At 41.8% G+C, this 21,852-nt stretch overlaps 1 protein-coding gene across 1 annotated transcript in view; it reads right to left on the bottom strand.

Moving 5' to 3' along the window:
- TICAM2 (TIR domain containing adaptor molecule 2) overlaps window positions 1–21,074 on the bottom strand; it is a gene marked incomplete at its 3' end in the record, with an annotated part of 88,534 nt that extends 67,460 nt beyond the window's left edge. The window contains exon 1 of the mRNA XM_082267485.1: window positions 20,939–21,074. The remainder of the gene's footprint in view (window positions 1–20,938) is intronic.
- Window positions 21,075–21,852: the final 778 nt, after the last annotated feature.

Here is a 21,852-nt window from a genome sequence, read left to right on the forward strand (position 1 = left end):
TTATTCTTCCTTGCCCTGCTAAGATAATCCCTTGTGACTGACCGGCGTTATATCCCTTATGTGCTTTACTGACTCAATTTAGTGTAGTGTATCTAACCAGGGCACATGCACTCCTTTCATGACTTTAGACCAGGCTCAGAAAACAGTTAACAAACTTTACTGAAAATTCTGTAGCATAACAAGTTAAGTGTAAACACAGTTCAATACATCCATCCCTAACTAGCTACTCTAGAGTGTGACTGCCCAGGCATACCTTGCAAAGGTGAGAGTCCATTACTTGGTACAAGTCCATGCTGTAGCAGGAGAGCCCTAGGGAGCTTCTGGGGGGCTGCTGGCTTTAAAGGGTTACATTTTCTCCTGTGATCCTCTTGCTTCTGTTCCCATGTAGAGCTCAGAAAAGTGTGAGAACTGCAGATCTAGCATTAACCCTTCCCTAACCTGAGCAGACTAGCTAGTTTCCTAACATGGTACATTCTCTTTGTTGACAGCTGCCTACAGTGGCCATGTGCCTGAGGTTTAAAAAGGTGTGGTCAAGTCCATAAAGATACAAACCAGGAAAGATCTTTAGTGCATACTTTATGGTTCTGTTTTTTTTTTTTTTTTTTTTCAGCCAGCCAGCTGAATGAAAAACTGAACTGATTTCTCCATCCACACATTTGATGTGGATGCGGGAATCATTCCTGCTGTGACATTGTGTTCTGACAGCAAGACCCCCCGACCATCAGAATACACTTATCAGCGCTGCAGCTGATTGGCTGCATGCGCTGATTGAGTGAAAATTTAAAGCAAGGCTAATATAGGGCAAATCTACCAATGGCCATAACCGGCTGAACTGGCTGAATTCCGTTCCATGTATGCCAGCTGTGCAGTAAAGGGGGAAGATCAGGATTAACCACTTCTGGACCTGAAGGTTTACCCCCTTAATGGCCAGGCCATTTTTTGCGATATGGCACTACGTTACTTTAACTAACTATTGCGCGGTCATGCGATGCTGTACCCAAATAAAATGTATATCCCTTTTTCCCACAAATGGAGCTTTCTTTTGGTGGTATTTGATCGCCTGTGCGGTTTTTATTTTTGCGCTATAAACAAAAAAAGAGCAACAATTTTGAAAAATAAAAAAAACAATATTTTTTACTTTCTGCTTTTCTTACTTATTTCACGTACAGGTATGCCATTTCGTGCACTAGAGCCACACTGCCGCAGTATATACACTGCCGGCTGTCGGCAAGTGGTTAAGGCATATGTATAATGTACACGTAAAATTACTTTATAGCTATATAGCCAGCACCCTTCAGAGTTACATATTACCTTCACATGTCCTGTAAGCCTCCCCAGGCTGCTCCTGCTGCCCCTGAATAAAATAAACTTCCGTGTATGGAGCAAATATGCTTTCTCATTGCATAGTGCTGCATGTGGTGCCTGGAAAATCTGAAATCACCCTGCATGAGTTCTGTCACATGAGGGAAGGGCTTGAGGAATGCCTTGATGTTTAAAGAAAGTCTATCACCAGAAGAGAAAAAAAAGCTTGTACCAATTAAAACCAGCAGTGGAAGTTATAATGAATATTTATTTTTCATTGCTGGCTTGTAGCTCCACCCCTCCTGAAGCTTACAATTGTTTTATTGTAAATCGCTGCACAAATGGCGCAATAGAAATTCTGTATAATATAATAATTATAATTTTGGGCGTTCCCATGGGGAAATAGGCTACATTTAGAACTGAACCCCACCTCCTCTCCTTTCTGCAGTGCCATGTCTCCTCATTTCTCCTCTTCAGTTTACAAAGGGGCTAAGTGGACAGGACCCCCTGGGAGATTTAACAAAGCTTTCTTTTCTTCTGGTGATAGATCTTTAAAAAGGATTATGTTTAATGTTGAGAAATTTGATTACTTGCTGACCACTCTATAGCCGTTTTACTGCTACAGGGAAGCAGCTTTATGCAATCCCGCACTTAGGCCTGTAGGGGATGCACAGGCACCACTGGTGTGCCGCTTCTGCTGTGCATTTTCAGAGCAGAGGCCGATCTACGAGTGTCGGGCGCTCAATGTCTTCCGGCACCCACCGATCATCGGTAAACACAGAATGGGGATCTAATTTTGTAAACAAGGCAATTTGACGTTCTGACAGGATGGATTCCTGTGCTCCCCTAGTAAAAGCAGCACACATAGTAAACACAAACACTGGCTAGGCACACATTTAACCCTTTGATCGACCAGTCAGTGTCATTAGTACAGTGTCAAAAGTGTCAGTTAGTGTCCGATTGTTTGCCGCAATATCGCAGTCCCACTATAAATTGCTGATTGCCGCCATTACTAGTATAAAAAAAAATAAATATAAATTCCACTATATAACCCATAGTTTGATGATGCTTTAACGTTGCGTAAACCAATAAATATACGCTTATTGGGATTTTTTTTTTTTACCAAAAACATGTAGCAGAATACATATTGATACAAATTTATGACGAAATTTGATTCTTTACATTTTTTTTATTCGATATGGTTTATAGCCGAAAGTAAAAAAAATTTATATATATATATATATATATATATATATATATATATATATATATATATATATATATATATATATATATTTTTTTTTTTTTTTTTAATTGTCTTTCTTTTTTTGTTTATAGTGCAAAAAATAAAAACAGCAGAGGTGAACAAACACCACCAAAAGAAAGCTCTATTTGTGGGAAGAAATTACAAATATTATTTGAGTACAGCATTGCATGACCACGCAATTGTCAGCAAAAGTAACGCAGTGCCGTATCGCAAATAATGGCCTTGTCATGAAGCGGGGTGAATCTTCTGGAGATCAAGTGGTTAATAGAGACAATACAGAGCATACAACAAATATATTGTAGACAGAAAAAACTTTAGAAAAAATGTAAACTCGAAATGTTTCAAATTTCCAGCTGAATAGCAGCTTAAAAAAATGATTGTCTCCGCACTACAATATGTTTTCCTACAAAACTCCCTGGTGCCTAAGGATAGGCTTTAACAAGGAAAACATTTGCTTGGTTTTGCTATATTGATTGACAAGCTCTGTATTGATATCGTGCTGTCTGCTGAACTTCATGCTTTCAAAAATGTCAGCAGTTCTGTGTAATATATATCCACAATATATTTTAAATCTTGGTTTTGTTTAGGCTTGGGTTTCATTTCAACAAACTTCGTGAGCAGTTTATTGATTTACCTACAATTTTATTATTTACAGGTAGCTAAAAAAGTTTTTTCCTTTTTTTTTTTTTTTTTTAGAAAACCAACTTTACTTTCAGCAAGCGTTACTTCCACATTCATATTATTCCTATCACAGTATATGATAGCAGAGCACCCCCTTCTGGCCTTTTCTTCTGCTTCTTTGGAAACAAATGAAATAGCAATTGTTAATGAGGAGTCACTTATATATTTAAACAAAAAGGATATAAATCTATTCAGAACCTACTTATAAATAAAGGGCCCGCTATTGCAATAAACACTGCATTATACGTAGAATAATAATATTTAGCATATAGATTCCCTTTGTGCTTTCATCAAAATGCAGATTATATAGAGTTCAATAGTAATGCACCTACATTCACTGTCAATTGATATATTTTAGAATTGTTTTAGGTAGGTGTGTTTGCCTCCTTTTGGATTGGTAGAAGATCTGTGCTTAAAGCAATAAATCTTGGCTTTGTTGCAGAGTGAAACATCACTGATATGTTGGATGCAGCCTGAAGTAATCTTTGATTACAGCCTATTCACAAAACATATTCCAGACACTGCATTAAAATGAGAACATTCTGCCAGTGCACTGTACCTTTTAACCACTTTACCACTAGAGGATTTTGCTGTTTTACGTCTGGGCCACTTTTTGCGATTCGGCACTGTACTACTTTAACGGACAATTGCGCGGTCGTGCGACGCTGTACCCAAACAAAATTTACGTCCTTTTTTTCCCACAAACAGAGCTTTCTTTTGGTGGTATTTGATCACCTGTGCGATTTTTACTTTTTGCGCTATAAACAAAAAAATGCGTTTATTTTGAAAAAATAACAATATTTTTCACATTTTTTTATATGAAATTCCCCCCCAAAAAAATGTAAAAATCAAATTTTTTTAAAATTTTTGGCCAATTTGTTTTATGCTACCTATGTTTGGTAAAAAAAATCACAATAAGCGTATTTTGATTGGTTTGCGCAAAAGTTATTGCGTTTACTAACTAAGGGAAAGATTTCTGTCATTTTTGGTGGGTTTTTTTAACGCGTAATGGCGGCGATCTGAGGTTTTTTTTGCGGGACTGCGACATTGCGGCGGACAGATCGGACCCTTGACTGACATTTTTGACACTTTTGGGGTTACCAGTGACATTACTGCAGTAATCATGCACTGTTACTGTAAAAATGACACTGGCAGGGAAGGGGTTAATTTTATTGGAGAGGGAGAGGTTAATGTATGCCTGGTGCTTACTAACGTGTGGGGGGGGGGGGTGACTGTGTGACACAAGGACAGATCGAGGGTTCAACTATGCTGAACCCTGCAATCTGACCCTGCCTTGTCACTTGCCTGTTTACACAAGCAGGCGGATCTCCACACTCGATTCCCCGACGATCGGGGAAGAGCAGCGGCGATCGCCGCTGCTCCTCCCTTGGCCCGACTCCCGCTGTGACTGAATACAGCGGGAGCGAGCCTCTGGCGGCGTGCGCGCGCTGCCGAGAAAGGGGAGTGTCTGACGACGTAGGTCTACGTCGTCAGACGATAACGAACCACTTTGCCGCAGTAGGCTCAACGTGAGCAGACGGCAAGTGGTTAAAGTTACAGTGCTGGAGGCCAGTTTATGTACCTGAAGGTGCAAGAATCTCTCCGTGACTGCACTGAAGAAGGAGCGCTCACAATAGACACTCCTTCGTCAGTCCGCAAACTTTCACCCTCCCTCCTCGGCCACTGCGCCCGTCATACTGACGTCACGCTGACTGGTGCAGTTGTGAACTAGAGGTGGACAGGGAACTGAAAGACTAGTTTCTCACTAGGTCCACCTAGCCTATGTTTGACAGCGGACAGAACACAAATCTGCTATTGCACTGAATAGTGGCGATGGAATCCACCCACTGCCATCCGCTGTCAATCAAAGGCAAGGTGGACCTGATGGGGAACTAGCTTCCTAGAGTTCCTGATCAGGCTCCACCCACTTTCAGTTCAGGGTGACTTGCGCCAATAGTTGCTGGGATGTGCGCAGCCTTTGTCCTAGCCACCAATAAAGTAAATAGAAAATGCATTCAAACATTCTGCATTAATAAAGTAACATACACACACAAAACCCCCTCCCCTTTGTAGGCCTTAGTTTGTCTTAATTACCAACAGTTTGCTTATCTGTGAACTGATGGAAATTCTTTAAGGCTTGGTTCACATCTATGCATGTCAGGAATGCGTGAAAAAATTTGCACTTTACCACTCGCCCAGAATCAAGCCGCTTTTTAGCAGACATGTGGGAGTGCCATTAGTTCTTAATGACACCCTCACACATCTCCAACTCCGCCTTTCTACCTGCACCAAACCACATGGTGCCACAACACCATGCGGTTTAGTGCGGTTTAGTGCAGTACCATAAGGGTGTACACCCCAAAGCTAAAAAACACATGCTTTTCTCTGCAGCCTCAGCTACACTGGACAGTGAATAAATAGGGAGTGCTCTGTACTGAGCAGGTTCGTGTTCATTCACAAATTGAAGTGAATGGGGGGGGGGGGGAGTCACTTGGGGGGAAGCCCGAGCAGTGGGGGAAATCAACACCGCAAAGTAGTGATTAGGGTGTGCCAAGGCCCACCTGGCACAACCCTTGCGCACGTCTATGTGCAGCACGATTTTACAGAAGGGTCAACCAAAAATTGGTGGTTCATCCATGTACTAGCCTACCTACAGTGTGACATGGCGGCCTTTGCCACGGGTGCAATGCTTCCCTTCTAGGGTCTGGCAATTTTAACTGAGCATATTGAGTTTATTAAGTGGTGTTGCTTGTTAAACTCGCCAATTAAATTCATTTGGACCACACTTTATGCCAAGAGCTTAGTGTGCAGGTCGCTTTTCAGAAAGGCGGTAGAGCCTGCCATTTGTGTGAAAGAAGCCTTCGGGTTTACATCTTCTTCTGCGTGTTTGCTAAGGATTTTAGCATCTATCACTTGTGAAAATTCTCTTTTTTCAAAATGGCTTGAAATCTAGGTCAATGTGTCGTAATTAAAAGAGAACTGCTGGTCAAAATGTGGGGGATTGGAGGACATCTAGAGTAACAGTCATGAAATAATGTGTATCCTTTCTTTTAGCAAAGGTAAGCATGGGCCTCCCCTAGGCATAGAGACTAAATGCAACCCAGTTTTAGGATTATAGAGATTTGATTTTCACTGCTTGACACTTCCAGGTTACAGCCGTTAGGTTTACCACCTTATGGCAGTTGTTGGGGTGACGGGGCACCAAATTAAGTATAGAATCATCAATAAAGAATGTATTTTGAACTCAGGCAAAGTCATAACACAGCCAAAAGGTCAAAGGAGGAGGCAGAAAAGATGAAAAACTGGAACTAGAAAAGCAGGGATAAAAGAAGAAAACATGAAGGCAGGACCAGAAGGCAGAAGATACTCTCATGAACAGAAAATCAAAACTCATTCAGGATTATTAAGCTACAGAACCACAGTCGCTGGAAAACAAAACACAAAAGGTCAACAGTCATTTAAGGGAGATGGAATCCTTATGTATTTTCAGATACTTATCAAGTGACATACGGGTGATCAGAGGGCAGAGATAAAGACTGAGACACATATGCTGGCCAGTGGCTGGTAGGAAAAGGCTAAGTGGACATACAGGTTGACACAGGTGGAAGCACAATGGTTGAGAAGGTACGCAGAAAGACAAAGGTCACAATGTTGAGTTTGCACAAATCTCTTACACAATGTTTACTTACGACAGATTATACCAAAAACGAATTTGCATTGGCCTAAGTTTAGGTAGGAGGAGCTCTATACCCGGAAGTGACGTATCGGACAGCACTCGATCTTCATAGTGTCTGCACGCTCTGTATATGCTGAAATCAAGTCTACTAAATTGTAAGTGTATCTCTGTACATACGGAAATAAACAGTTCTTAATACTGCACCATGATAGCTCTACTTTTTTGAGATATAAAGGAGGCTAGTGCGAGTGAAGCGGACCCAATTGGTTTATAGTGGATAGGATTCCAGGAGACCCCGATCGATTTGGAAACCTGCGCTGGAGACCAGGACCAAAAGGGGACAGCGTTTAAAGAAAACAACACCAGATTATACCCTGGAAATATACCACAGGCGTATGTTCTTGGGTCTAAAGGTGAGAGTTTAGCACACCTAGAAGTGACACACAAGGTGGAGGAATTTAAGTCACTATATTTATTCCAAGCACGTCTACAACAAAAGAAAGGAATATACAGTGGGTACGAAAAGTATTCAGACCCCCTTAAATTTTTCACTCTTTGTTATATTGCAGCCATTTGCTAAAATCATTTAAGTTCATTCTTCTTCCTCATGAATGTACACATAGCACCCCATACTGACAGAAAAACACAGAATTGTTGACATTGTTGCAGATTTATTAAAAAATAAAAACTGAAATATCACATGGTCCTAAGTATTCAGACCCTTTGCTGTGACACTCATATATTTAACTCCGGTGCTTTCCATTTCTTCTGATCATCCTTGAGCTGGTTCTACACCTTCATTTGAGTCCAGCTGTGTTTGATTATACTGATTGCACTTGATTAGGAAAGCCACACACCTGTCTATATAAGACCTTCCAGATCACAATGCATGTCAGAGCAAATGAGAATCATGAGGTCAAAAGGAACTGCCTGAAGAGCTCAGAGACAGAATTGTGGCAAGGCACAGATCTTGCCAAGGTTACAAAAAGATTTCTGCTGCACTTAAGGTTCCTAAGAGCACAGTGGCCTCCATAATCCTCGAATGGAAGACGTTTGGGACGACCAGAACCCTTCCTAGAGCTGGCCGTCCGGCCAAACTGAGCTATCGGGGGAGAAGAGCCTTGGTGAGAGAGGTAAAGAAGAACCCAAAGATCACTGTGGCTGAGCTCCAGAGATGCAGTCAGGAGATGGGAGAAAGTTGTAGAAAGTCAACCATCACTGCAGCCCTCCACCAGTCGGGGCTTTATGGCAGAGTGGCCCGACGGAAGCCTCTCCTCAGTGTAAGACACATGAAAGCCCGCATGGAGTTTGCTAAAAAACACCTGAAGGACTCCAAGATGGTGAGAAATAAGATTCTCTGGTCTGATGAGACCAAAATAGAACTTTTTGGCCTTAATTCTAAGCGGTATGTGTGGAGAAAACCAGGCACTGCTCAACACCTGTTCAATACAGTCCCAACAGTGAAGCATGGTGGTGGCAGCATCATGCTGTGGGGGTGTTTTTCAGCTGCAGGGACAGGACAACTGGTTTCAATCGAGAGAAAGATGAATGCGGCCAAGTACAGGGATATCCTGGACAAAAACCTTCTCCAGAGTGCTCTGGACCTCAGACTGGGCCGAAGGTTTACCTTCCAACAAGACAATGACCCTAAGCACACAGCTAAAATAACGAAGGAGTGGCTTCACAACAACTCCGTGACTGTTCTTGAATGGCCCAGCCAGAGCCCTGACTTAAACCCAATTGAGCATCTCTGGAGAGACCTAAAAATGGCTGTCCACCAACGTTTACCATCCAACCTGACAGAACTGGAGAGGATCTGCAAGGAGGAATGGCAGAGGATCCCCAAATCCAGGTGTGAAAGACTTGTTGCATCTTTCCCAAAAAGACTCCTGGCTGTATTAGATCAAAAGGGGGCTTCTACTAAATACTGAGCAAAGGGTCTGAATACTTAGGACCATGTGATATTTCAGTTTTTCTTTTTTAATAAATCTGCAACAATGTCAACAATTCTGTGTTTTTCTGTCAGTATGGGGTGCTATGTGTACATTCATGAGGAAGACGAATGAACTTAAATGATTTTAGCAAATGGCTGCAATATAACAAAGAGTGAAAAATTTAAGGGGGGTCTGAATACTTTTCGTACCCACTGTATATGCAATTTTGAAACAGCCTGGGACTAATTTTAATATATAAACTTTTACATTTTATATGGTTTATTTTGTTTTTTTATATGGTGATTTTAGAAGACACTTGGCACGAAAATGTAAAAAATATAATTGAATAAAAATGTCCAGTGTGATATAATCCCAACACCACAAAGTCTTCCAATGCAAGTTTCCAAAATCCTTCACTGCTTGTGCTCAAAAAATGGATGTGCACTCACCAGGATTATTTGGCCCTTTTTACAGGTATGTCAAAAAGCATTGTTGCTCTCAAAAGCTGGGGTCCCCCCTGGGGTATGATCCAATAGTTCCTCCTGTTTTTGAAGTCACTCATACATATGATGATCCAGGAGCATGGATCGTGGGACTGTCATTTCCGGGTCCCGTGTGACATCAGGTCTGGGCCAAAAACTGTGGCAGTGTTATCCCTAATCCATACACACTGTATATGCAGGTGCCGGCTTCCAGGCACCAACACATGTGAGTGTAATCTACTTTTTTAAATTGGCAACCAATTTTAATAAAAATAGTCACTCATACACTCATAAGTATAAGTGACTTCAAAAATTGAAGTAACTATTGCAGTATACCCCAGGGGAAACCTCAGCTATTAAGAGCAACAAAGTGCTTTTTGACCTATCTGTAAAAAAAAAGGGGTCAAATACCTTTGGTGAGTGCACATCTATTTTTTGAGAACAAGCAGTGAAGGATTTTGGAAAATTGCGTTAAAAGACTTTGTGGTGTTGGCTTTATGTCACACTAAACTATTCTGTTTAATCACTTGCCTACTAGGCACTTTTACCCCCTTCCCTCGTAGGCCAATTTTCAGCTTTGAGCACTGTCACACTTTGAATGACAATTGTGCGGTCATGCAATGCTGTGCCCAAAAGGAATTTTTATAATTTTTTTTCACACAAATAGAGCTTCCTTTTGGTGGTATTCAATCACCGCTGGGTTTTTTATTTTTTATTATTTATTAAGAACATTTTGGAAAAAAAAGTTCTTCTTAGTTTCTGTCAGTAATTTTTGTAAAAAAAGTAATTATTCTCCTTCACTGATGTGCGCTGATGAGGCGGCACTGATGGGCACTGATGGGCTGGACTGATGGGCACTGATGGGGTGGCACTTATGGGCACTGATGAGGCAGCACCGAAGGGCACTGATTAGGTGGCACTGATGAGGAGGTACTAATATGCCGCACTGAGGGGCACTGATATGTGGCACTGATGGGCGGCACTGATGGGTGGCACTGTTGGGCAGCACTGATGAGCAGCACAGATGAGCAGGCACTGACGGGCCCTGACTGACATGACTAAGGGGCACTGATTGGGGCCACTGATGGACATTGATTGGTGTCACTGATGTGCACTGATTGGTGTCACTGATGGGCACTGATTGGTGTCACTGATGGGCACTGCTGGGACTTTACTGCAATCAAGGCACTAATGATCAGAGCCCTGATTTCCTGTCCTGGTCACCCCTTTGAGGAAAAGCCGCTGATCGGCTGTCCTCACCTCACACTCTGACAGTGTGAGGCGAGGAGCGCCGATGAAGCACTTCCACATTTAAATGTGACCGGTTGTGATTGGACACAGCCTATCACATGGGTAAAGAGCCACGTCATTGCCTCTTTACCAAGATCGGGGTCGCGCCGTGTCCTAGGAACACAGTGCGGCTTCGATTGCTGCGCTGCACACATCCACAGGCACACAAGAGCAGCAGTTTTTGGATGCCTTCATATAAAGACGCCCCAGAACGAGAGATGCACTGCTCTGCCATCATTTGGCGCGAAGTGGTTAATGACATTTTTTACACATGCGCCATACCTTTTATTGCATTTATGTCACAAGTGGATTTATTCCGTTTTAAAGGGGCAGCTACATTTTGTATAATGAAGAGAGATAACACCACTCATTCTAGTTAAAGTCCACAATTCAAGGTGGGTGCTGAACCTCGGCTCGCCACCCGGACAAGCATTAAAGAAGAAAATGGTCGCACACCACCACGGAATCTAATGAAGAAAAATTCCTTTATTTACAGTGGACGCATTTCACACGACTGCTACGTGCTTGTTCACTAACAGCAGTGAACAAACACTTAGCAGTAGTGTGAAATGCGTCTACTATCCTACCCTGCTGTACCTTGTACCACTTATGTGAATAAAGGAACTTTTCTTCATTGGATTCCGTGGTGGTTTGCGACCATTTTCTTCTTTAATACATTTTGTATATACAGGGTTTATTATAAGCGCCCTACACTGGCTTAATATTATTTCATGCAAGGACATTTCACCCTTTTCTCCTTCAACCACTGTGGTGAGGGCAGCAGATTTTCCTCAAGAATTTGATGGTATTTTGTCTCATCCATTTTTCCTTCTATTCTGACAAGTACTCCAGTCCCTGCTGCAGATAAACACCCCCATAACAGGATACTACCACCCTCCATGCTTTACTGTAGGAATGGTGTTATAAGAATGGCGAGCTGTATTGGATTTCTGTCAGACATATTGTTTGGTGTTGAGGCCAAAAAAACGTATTTTTCCATGTATAAGACGCTACTTTTTGCTCAAATTGTTTTGCTGAAAATCGAGGGGCGTCTTTTACACGGTCAGTAAGCAGAATAGAAAGCTGCGCTGGTGCAGAGCTGCCCATACCCTGTCAAAGAGGCTTCCTCCAATCACGAGCTTTGGACGATGATGCCGTAAAGAGAAAGAGAGAGTGTGCAGATGCGATCCCGTTGGAGGTGGAGAGTGTGCAGATGCGAGAGAGAGATGAGAGAGAACGGAGCCCAGATGTCACAAAATAAAAAAATAGGGCTGCAGAGAGACAGTTTGGACCTCCGCCCACTAAGTGTATGATCAGAGAGTGGAGAAAACAGGAAGAACAACTCCTTAAGATGCCAAAAAAGAAGAAGGCCTTAAGAGGAAAACCAGCTAAATGGCCAAACTTGGAGCAGAGGCTTAAGACTTGGATTATGGAGCAGCGCCAGAAGGGCTTATGTGTGTCAACTGTAAGGTTCTGGCACTCTCAGTGCCTCCTATCACATTATTTCCGGGTGATTTCCATCTACCTAGATAGAAGAAACACATATAGGTGTGTTTCCCTTTAAGACTGATGCTGTCATCACTCAGCGCCGGACTGGATAGCTATTTAAATCGCCGGTTCTCACTCACATGTGTTCGTTCAAACACCCTTACCTGGATGCTAACTTGGCTTGAAGCTTTCGTGCTTGCAAGCATACCTCGCTGACGGAACCTTGCTGCGCTGATCCCTGTATCCCGCTTCTGGATCATCCGCTCCTCCTGAACCAACCTTCGGCTGTATTGCTATTAGTGCTAAGTACCCCGCAGGGGAACCCTCTATAAACTTATACTAAGCTTACACTATCTAGCTCTGCATAGTAAAGACTATTTATCACATCTGCATATCTAGATTGCTAGCTCTTAAGACTACTGCTACTTATTCCTGCACTGGGTTGATCTCTCTTGTATGTCCACCTGCTACTCTGTCATCTGCTACCATACATGATTGCTAAACCTACCTGCATCCATCTGCTACTGTCTTACCTTCAAGTGTCTGTCACCTACCACCTCCACTCAACCTGTCTCTAAAATCTTCATCACTGTGTTACTACATACATAAAGTCACTCTAGGAACCAGCTTGTTGAGTGTGTGTATTTACTAGCTGAATTAAGACCTTCCACACATGATGAGTCATTGAGGTTGGGAATGGTATCTCAGCATCTCTCTTACATGACTACTGAAGGGGAATATTTCTGCAGCTGAAAATCCACACCATACATGAAACGCAGGAGCGTTACAGATTGAACGAACCACAAATGGATTCAGCAGAAATAACCACTCAGGTGACACAATTAAAACAGCAAGTAACTGCGTTAATACACGCACTTGCTGAATTAAAAGAAGACAATCAGGCTCTGTCGCAGCAGGTAATTAGACTGACACAACTTACCTCTGCTCAGTCCCCTGAACCCAAGATAAATCTCCCTTTGGTATTTACAGGCGATCGCAAAAAATTTCGCGAATTTAAAAACGCATGTGAGTTACTTTTCTTGTTAAGACCCCGTACCTACCTTACTGATCATATTAAGGTTTGTACTATTATTTCTTACCTAACAGGCGATCCTCGGGCCTGGGCAGACTCTCTTTTTGAGAAAAACGACCAGCTTCTCAGCTCCTATGCCTTGTTCCTAGCAGAACTTACTAGCCTATATGATGATCCAAATAGGCAGAGTACTGCCGATTTTCAATTAAGATCCTTGAACCAAGGTGGGAGACCTGTGGAAGACTTTGTCGCAGAATTCAAGAGATGGACCCTTGATTCAGAATGGAATGATGCATCTCTGAAAACCCAATTTAGGCTTGGCCTATCAGAAGCCGTTAAAGACGAGCTCGCCCGAGCGGATCTGCCAAAAACCCTGGATGCATTGATACAACTCAGTATCACCATAGATAGAAGACTACGAGAAAGGAAGTCTGAAAAAATGGGAATGCCATTATCCAGTTCTTCTCGGATTTCGGCCATTGACCCCACTCCTAAACCCGCTCCAGGTAACCACAGACCCCGGCTACCTAGGGAAAAAAGGAAACCTAATAAAAATGGTGATCCTGCCTGGTCATGGTCCAAGCCTGCCTTAAACAGTCAGCCTTGTCACTCTGACACATCCCATTTGGACCCTGATCCTACAGAGATGGATGAGGAGCCTATGGAGATTGGTGCCATACATACTAGGTTGTCCTTACAAGAAAAAAGAGATCACAGGAGAATCTGTGGCCTTTGTTTTTATTGTGGTGAAGGGGGACATTTCATTACATTCTGCCCAACCAGACCCCATAGGCCTAAGGCTCTCCCAATGGAGGCCAGGCGAATCCGAAGGGTCTTCCCTGAAAAACAGCCTGGAAATTATCAAGGCTGTTGCCAGCCCTGTCCCCGTTCTATATTCAGAGAAGGACACCCAGAAATTAACAAATATTGGAATAGATATTCCTTCAACTCCAGTGAACTTGATACCACGTTCTAAAAAACCTCCTGTACCACCTCCTGAGGATACTCCTATTTTTGCAAGCACATTTTTAGCTTCCAATGAAAATATTGAGATTCTTGCACCTGACTGCGTACGCGCTTCTAATGGCACGGTGGTATGTAGGAAGGATCTGAGGATGTTTGAAGAAGCATTGGTTGCTAGGACTACTAGGATTACTTCGGATGGTTATGCGTCCGATTCTAGTGAGGGGTTCATGTAGCAGACACCCTAACAACAAGTGATCCGATTCTCAGATCGGTTACCAACCTGATCCGATTCTCATATCGGCAACAAGTGATCCGATTCTCAGATCGGTTACCAACCTGATCCGATTTTCATATCGGCAACAAGTGATCCGATTCTCAGATCGGTTACCAACCTGATCCGATTTTCATATCGGCAACCAGTATTATCCGATTCTCATATCGGCAACCATTTTTTTTTTTCCCGATTTTCATATCGGAAACCAGTCTGATCCGATTCTCGTATCGGCAACCAGTATTATCCGATTCTCGAATCGGCAACCAGTCTTTTCCGATTCTTATATCGACAACCAGCCTTAGAGGCCTTCCGGAGCCGGCCTTACGGGGGGGGGGGTACTGTAAGGTTCTGGCACTCTCAGTGCCTCCTATCACATTATTTCCGGGTGATTTCCATCTACCTAGATAGAAGAAACACATGTAGGTGTGTTTCCCTTTAAGACTGATGCTGTCATCACTCAGCGCCGGACTGGATGGCTATTTAAATCGCCGGTTCTCACTCACATGTGTTCGTTCAAACACCCTTACCTGGATGCTAACTTGGCTTGAAGCTTTCGTGCTTGCAAGCATACCTCGCTGACGGAACCTCGCTGCGCTGATCCCTGTATCCCGCTTCTGGATCATCCGCTCCTCCTGAACCAACCTTCGGCTGTATTGCTATTAGTGCTAAGTACCCCGCAGGGGAACCCTCTATAAACTTATACTAAGCTTACACTATCTAGCTCTGCATAGTAAAGACTATTTATCACATCTGCATATCTAGATTGCTAGCTCTTAAGACTACTGCTACTTATTCCTGCACTGGGTTGATCTCTCTTGTATGTCCACCTGCTACTCTGTCATCTGCTACCATACATGATTGCTAAACCTACCTGCATCCATCTGCTACTGTCTTACCTTCAAGTGTCTGTCACCTACCACCTCCACTCAACCTGTCTCTTAAATCTTCATCACTGTGTTACTACATACATAAAGTCACTCTAGGAACCAGCTTGTTGAGTGTGTGTATTTACTAGCTGAATTAAGACCTTCCACACATGATGAGTCATTGAGGTTGGGAATGGTATCTCAGCATCTCTCTTACATGACTACTGAAGTGGAATATTTCTGCAGCTGAAAATCCACACCATACATGAAACGCAGGAGCGTTACATCAACCAAGCTTATTCAATGTCAGGCAAGAATGTTTGCAAACTAAATGAACATTGTTCATTTAGAAGGAAAGGCAAAATGGAGAGAAGTGTTGACCATGAGAACTCGAACAAAGTTAGCTCAGAAAATGCCACCAGTTTATGAGGATAAAATCCAACAGTTTCATTCCTATGTCATACAACTTAGGAAAAAATATGATTTTGAAACAAGTCAGATTGCAAACATGGATGAGGTGCCTCTCAATTTCGATGTGCCTCCCAACAGAACTATTGATGTGAAAGGAATCAAAACAGTGGCAATCAAAACAAGTGGCCATGAGAAGACACACAATACTGCTGTGCTTTCATGCTGTGCAGATGGTACTAAACTGCCTCCTATTCTTATTTTTAAGAGGAAAACATATCCTAAACAGACCATACCACCTGGCATTATTGTGCAAGTTCAAGAGAAGGGATGGATGAATGAAGACATTATGGACATTTGGTTTGCAAAGGTTTGGTCCAGAAGATCTGGAGGGCTCTTAAAGAAGCCAGCTCTGCTTTTCTTTGATCAGTTCCGAGCACATTTAACAGAAAAGACAAAAAGGGTTGCATCAGATTTGCGAACATACCTAGCAGTTATTCCTGGTGGACTTACAGGTCAGCTACAGCCACTAGATGTGTCAATCAACAAACCATTTAAAGCCCTGATGAGAGAAAAATGGAGTAGATGGATGCAAAAAGCAGGTGATAACTTGACACCGACAGGAAGAGTGAAAAAACCAACCATTACCGAGGTCTGCAATTGGGTCCTAAATTCATGGTATGGCATCAAACAAGAGGTGATTGTGAAGTCCTTCAAGAAATGTGGAATCAGTAATGCCATGGACGGAACAGAGGATGATCTCACATCTATAGACAGTGACTCAGAAGACAGCAGTGATGCAATAGCAGTTGAAGAAATTGAAACTGATCAAGAAGACAGCAGTGATGCAACAGAGGCTGAATAAAGTGATATGCTGCATAATATCATAGTATGAGTATGTGAACTTTACATGCAGTACTGGTAATTACTAAATAAAAATGTGTCCAAAAATGTGTCCTGTTTTATGTTTAAAATATTGATTTCTTAAGTTTGGGTTGGAAAAGTTGGGGACGTCTTATACATGGGGGCGTCTTATACACGGAAAAATACGGTATTTAAATTTTAATCTCATCTGACCATAACACCTTTTTCCATGTGGCCACAGAATCTTTAAGGTGCGCCATGGCAAAGCTCAGTCATGACTGCATGTGGCCTTTCTTGAAGAGGGGCTTTTTTCTTGCAACCCTCCCATACAAGCCACATTTGTGGAGAATTTGCGATATTGTTGTCACATGCACACAAGGACCACTCTTTGTCATAAATTCCTGCAACTGCTTCAGACTTGCTGTAGGCCCCTTGTTAACTTCCCTGACCACTTTTCTCCTGGCTTTCATCAAGTGTGGAGCAAAGTTCTGACCTAGGGAGGGTCTGTGTTGTACTAAATACCTTCCACTTTTAAATAATAATAGATTTTTCTTTACTTCTAGGCATTGATAAAGCCTTTGACATTTTTTTGTAACCAGCTCCTGACTTGTGCCTGTCCACAACTTTATCCCGGAGATCTTTTGACAGTGCCTTGCCACCCATAGTTTATTGTTTGCTTCAGTTGCACTGCAAAGGACCAGGAAATGCACCAGGAAAGCTCTTTTAATGCTGAGCTAATCAAAATGACCACAGCTAAAAGTCAAATGGATTTGTGTGCCATTGAGAAGGTGATTAGCTACAACTGATTGAATCAGTTTTAGGAAAGGGAGTGATTCTTTTTCCAATTCAGTGATTCTGTTTTTGATTTTTTTTTTTTCTGACATGTTGGTGTTATATCTTTTACTTGGATGTTATAAGTTGCACTAATTATTTACAGCTGGATAAAACTAAAGCTTTGTCTGTCCTAATTTCAGGCTGCAAAGCAACAAAATGTGATTGTTCTCTATACCCATTTGTATACCTTCAATTGTCCTCACTCAACCTCCAGAGTGGGCTCATCATTGGTCAAATGCCATATGATCCCTTAATATACCTCCCAACTTTACTAAACCCCCTCCCTGTCACATGCTTGGCACCAAATTTAGCATCCCAGACACCACTATTCCACACTGATATCACAATGTCTAACATAATGAGGCCAGACGCACCTATGTCTAGACACCACCTGATCAGCGTCATAATGGAGTTTGGAAGCAAAGGGTCATATGAAGGGTACTTCCCTCCGGCCCATTCAAAGGTCAAGCCACATCAGAGTGGACACCTCCTTCACACAGAGTGGGATAAATTACATACTCACCAGTGCTTCCCTCAATGCACAGTACTACACTGGGCATTTAAAGAGGCCATTTTGTTCTACCTTAATTTAGGATAAATAACCCCAGATTGGCAGACAAAAGGCTTACCTGTGGGTGCTGGGTCCACCAGAAGCTAAACCGGCCCCTTCCCACCCAAATGCCAGTTCCTACAATAAATTAGGGCCCGTACACACAATGCGAAAATCAGATGAAAAATATCGCTTTCAAAATGATTGTAAGATAATCAGATAGTTAGTACAGAGCTTCCAAGAGCCGATCACAACTGTTCATCCGATATTATCTGATGGGACAAACACAAACATTTTTCTCATACATTACCGGATCGTACGATTTTTGTTTAATCCATACAGTTGTCATTGGAAAATACAATACAATATTACAACAGATTACATCACTTTAACATTTTTATTCTGTCATACGAGAATTTTCATAACTTTAGCAACCTCTTCAGTTTCAATCTGGGATTAGCATGCAAAAAAAATAAAATGGACGATCAATCATACGATAATCTAATTGTGTGTACGGGCCCTTACACATTATAACATTATATTTACAAATACTGCAATATTTTATTAACATTCTGTGCACAGAATAACTATTAATCTATACAGTGATAATTTTGTATCCTTCAAACTCCCCATTACTACCAATAGTGCTTATATAGAACTATTTGATGTATAGGATGTCTATATAAAGAGGATATGTTATGTACAGATTGATGTAAACATTTACATGTGTTGGAACTGCATGGATATTGGATGGTGTTTCTTTTAAAATAATTACCTTTTTGATCCCCGTTTTATGGTTTGCTGGTCATGGATGCTGGTCATAGATGGATCGAAATTCAATATATCAGCCGGGGCTTGCCGAATTTCAATCCATCTATGCCCATTCCCGCTGAAAAGAAGTCGATCTAATGATCGCTTTCTGTTAAACCGATATGTCTATCTGTATGAATACACTAATTAGTGTATTTTGACAGAGGAGGGATCCTCCCCACTATGCTATTGTATTCTGACAGCGGGGAGGATTCCTCCATCGATCTCGCTTGTCTGGATAGAGGAATTTGTTTGTTTTTTAAAACCAGCCCACTGGCTGATTGAAAAAAAAAGACCCCTCTATGTCCAGTCTTAATTTACTACCCTTACTTTTTAATGTAGCCTTTCTGCTTTCTGGTGATCTTTGATTACTTCCATGTTGTTTAGGTAGACCGCCACCTCTCTGGAGTTGCCTCCCCCTGCTCTAGCCTACTGGGCAGATCTAACCTCACATTTCTCCTGGGACAATGGTCTGTGAGAGAGAAAGTGAGAGGATTGCAAACTGTTACCGCTGTAAGGGGCATCTCCCAAATGGGGACAGGGAGAACAATAAAAACCTGGCAAAGCTTCTCAAACCGTCTCACTCTATCCAAAACTGAAAAAAGTTTTGGCGGAAGTTACACTTCAAGTACAATTTGATATTTAGAGAATGTTGCAGTTCACCCTGGAGTTACACTTCAAATACAATTTGATATTTAGAGAATGCTGCAGTTCACCCTGGAGTTAGACCCCATTCACACTAGCGCGACTTGTCAGGCGACTTGGTCGCCTGACAAGTCGCGGTGGGTCGCTCGCCATTGAATAGTACAGGACCCGTTCTAATAGGAGCGACACAAGTCGCACACTTGCATTGACTTCAATGATATGAAGTCCGTGCATGTCGCGCCGAGGTCGCGGTGCGCGCTGTACACCGCGACTTCACAGGTCGCCCCAGCAAGTCGTGTCGCGCCAGTGTGAATGGGCGCTTACACTTCAAATACAATTTGATATTTAGAGAATGTTGCAGTTCACCCTGGAGTTACACTTCAAGTACAATTTGATATTTAGAGAATGTTGCAGTTCACCCTAAAGTTACACTTTAAGTACAAATTGATATTTAGAGAATGTGAAAGGCTAGGTTCATACCTAACTGCTGAGGTGCAGTGAGTTAAGGAATGAACCCCTTTTTAATCATTTATGTGTGCTGGCTAAGGCAGCCCATTAAAGTGTTACTAAACCCACAACAGCAAAATGAGTCTGTATATGCAGTAAAGCATGCTTGTTATACTCACTGTGGAAGCTAAGGGGTTACCCTTTGCATTGAGTAAAAAGGCTGTTTGATCTTGTCTTCTCTGATCCTCCCCTTCTTCCACTGACACTGCACATGTTTAGTTTGCTGTGTATTGCTAAAGAGTTTATTTTTCTTTTTCTTTGTTTTTTTCTTTATTTTTTTTTCTTGGAGGGGTGCATGTAATCAGCAATCAGCACTGTCCAGACTGAGGGTCAGGGGTCCTGCAGCCTCATAGGACAGTAAGTCAAAAATGAAAACTCCTCCTACAAGCTTTAACCAGACACTGATAGAAGTCACAAGACTGCTATATACTGTTGATGAGAAAAGGTATTTAGCAGTTTATATTTTCTAATATAATTGCATTTCCATGTTCTGTGTACTGTGGGAGACCAGAAATAGTGAATGCAGGGTCCTGGGTTTAGTAACACGTTAAAAAAAAAAAAAAAAAAACATACAAAGTTTGCACCCTTTCAGCACCACCCAGCTTGTCAACAGTTAATTTTTCAATCGACTTTTGTTGAAGGAGCCTGGTGAAAAATTCCTAGCCATACAGTCACTGCATTTAATGCAGTAGTCAGCTGTCAGAATACAATAGCTGGCAGAGGAGATTCCTTCACCCATGTTGTTTAGCATGTATGAATCAATTCGATTTCTCATTCAGCCTGTATGTATGGCTTACCTTAGAAAGTACATCACGTGTAAGCTGGTATGTTCATTAGACACATGCAGACACTAAACATTACACAGATCATAGTCACAATTGCTAAAGCTACAAAAACATGTTCATGCTTTGTAAATGTTTGCTACAATCAGGTACCACGTATGGAAAATCTGTACACACATATTACAAAATGAGTGCCCTGTCTATTACACATGTTGGTACAAGAGTGAAATCATAAGCACTTATTAATGACAGGTCTTCTGTGTGCCTCCTGTGACTCACCTGCAGCTCAGAGAGATTACACACTCCATGTGCTCCACCCAGAGTTCACAGTCTTTTCTGGATTCTATTTCACAGTTTATAGGAAGTCGAAAGAATGTTTTTGCTACTTCTGCATGGTTAGGGGAAGCTGTAAAGGAAAAAAACTGACAAGCCTGAGTTTCGTGATTTGTACATGTAGACCTTGTGACTAGAAGAGGAAGGGGAAGCACTTTTTTTTTCACTCTTACTTAAAGCTGTACACCAGGCGAACAATAAATGCATTGTTGAAACAGATATATGTAAACTGTCTTAGGCTGGTCATACATTATACAATTTTCTTATTCAATTTTCATTTAGATTTACCAAAACCATATAATATGAGGTCAAACTTAAACAATTTCAATGTGTATACAGTCAGGCAGGCTGTTGCATTACATAGTTGAAGGTAAATCTAAAGAAAATTGAATAAGAAAATTGTATAGTGTATGGCCAACCTTATGGGACAGTAGTCAGGATCTTTGATATACCCTTTAAAATAAAATAAAAACTTATATACATGTTTCTATTTATAAAAAAGACAAAGACTCAGAAGACTTGGCTTAAAATTGGCCGCGGCCGTTTATTACTAGTTAAGCTTCAATAAATAATCAATAAAATTTTATTAAAAAATCCAGACAACCCAGCCATTACAGCTCAGGCTGCATCAATAAATAAAACAAATTTTTCTCAAAGACAAACTCCCATACTCAATAACATACTAGTCCCTCCTTGCATAGTTGCAAGAGTGACCTTCCACATAACAAACAGCCGCGACATAAGGGGAGGGGGGGTTGGGAAACTCCAATGTTGAGTGCTGTGAGGTGAATGAGCCCCTCAGGTAATGCCAGCTCCTTATATAACCTATTGGAATGTTCTAGAAATTCCTGAGGTACCTT

The sequence above is a fragment of the Pelophylax lessonae genome, assembly GCF_965119305.1.
Source record: "Pelophylax lessonae genome assembly, chromosome: 1".
NCBI classification, from domain to species: Eukaryota; Metazoa; Chordata; class Amphibia; order Anura; family Ranidae; genus Pelophylax; species Pelophylax lessonae.